Source organism: Trachymyrmex cornetzi, unplaced genomic scaffold (assembly GCF_001594075.2).
Source record: "Trachymyrmex cornetzi isolate Tcor2-1 unplaced genomic scaffold, Tcor1.1 scaffold424, whole genome shotgun sequence".
NCBI classification, from domain to species: Eukaryota; Metazoa; Arthropoda; class Insecta; order Hymenoptera; family Formicidae; genus Trachymyrmex; species Trachymyrmex cornetzi.
In genome coordinates this window covers 81,826-82,814 of record NW_017299005.1, presented here as the reverse complement: position 1 = coordinate 82,814, position 989 = coordinate 81,826, and the positions used below count along the sequence as shown (strand labels likewise).

Genomic DNA, 989 nt, shown 5'->3' with positions numbered 1-989 from the left:
TAGTCTAAAATGTAACTAAGTTAAGTTAAAATTAATTAACTTTTTAACTTTTTAACTGAACTTTTAACTTTTTAATTTAGCACTACCCAACCCTGGTTATATATATACAACGATAAATCGGACAAAATAAAAGCAATCTTCTCATAACTTAAAACTTATCCAGTAATTTGTCCATTACGCGTTCGTGAGGAGTTATACTTTCGAAAAAGATCTTGTCTCTGTTCATGCCTGGCCTTTTTCACTTCTATTTCTTCAAGTATCACTTTCAGATCGCTAAGACTTATTGTACTCGCTCTCTTTCGCTGTTTCTTCTCACAATCTTTTACATCATTGAACTCCTGCTTAACTGTAAAATAGCAAAATAATAAATGAAAAGAAATATTTGACAAACATTCATAAAATAGTAGTATTTATATCATACCTTTGGACTTATTATCATTTCCTGATGAACTAGTTATAGCGACTGAAATAACAATGGGCTTATTTCCAAACAGTTCGTCAAGTTCATCGAAGCCATCACATTTTAATGGTGCTGCACCAGTACTTTTAGGACCTATGGTATCTATTTTTTTTAATATACTCCTTCGTGTATTTCATTTTTTCTCTGCATTGTGTTGCAGGAAATTTATAGCATTCTATTTCATTTTTGTAATGTTCTAAAATAAAGTACAAAAATAATTTAACTATTCAATGTTCTATTTTCTTTGTTTTCTTTACACAAGCAATGCAGCATTTTTGACACGTAAACGAAACGAACATTAGTCAGCATATCAATGGCAAAGTTTTCATCATATGAAATTTTGTAAATATACATGGATTTATCAAAGGATGAATAAAGAACAAAATGACAGCTCCGAATGTTCAATATAAGTAAACTCAATTGAATTTGCTCATAGTATGAATGTTCCTTTTTAAGAGTATAATCTTTTTCTAAAAAAGAGCATGTGTTGTGTATGTAAAATACTTTATTATTTCTATTATTATATTTC

At 28.8% G+C, this 989-nt stretch overlaps 1 long non-coding RNA gene across 1 annotated transcript in view; it reads right to left on the bottom strand.

Moving 5' to 3' along the window:
* The window catches only part of LOC108764457 (uncharacterized), a 15,208-nt gene extending 14,873 nt beyond the window's left edge, over positions 1-335 (bottom strand). Inside the window, exon 1 of the long non-coding RNA XR_001940281.1 lies at positions 243-335. This is a non-coding gene — a long non-coding RNA (uncharacterized LOC108764457). The remainder of the gene's footprint in view (positions 1-242) is intronic.
* Positions 336-989: the final 654 nt, after the last annotated feature.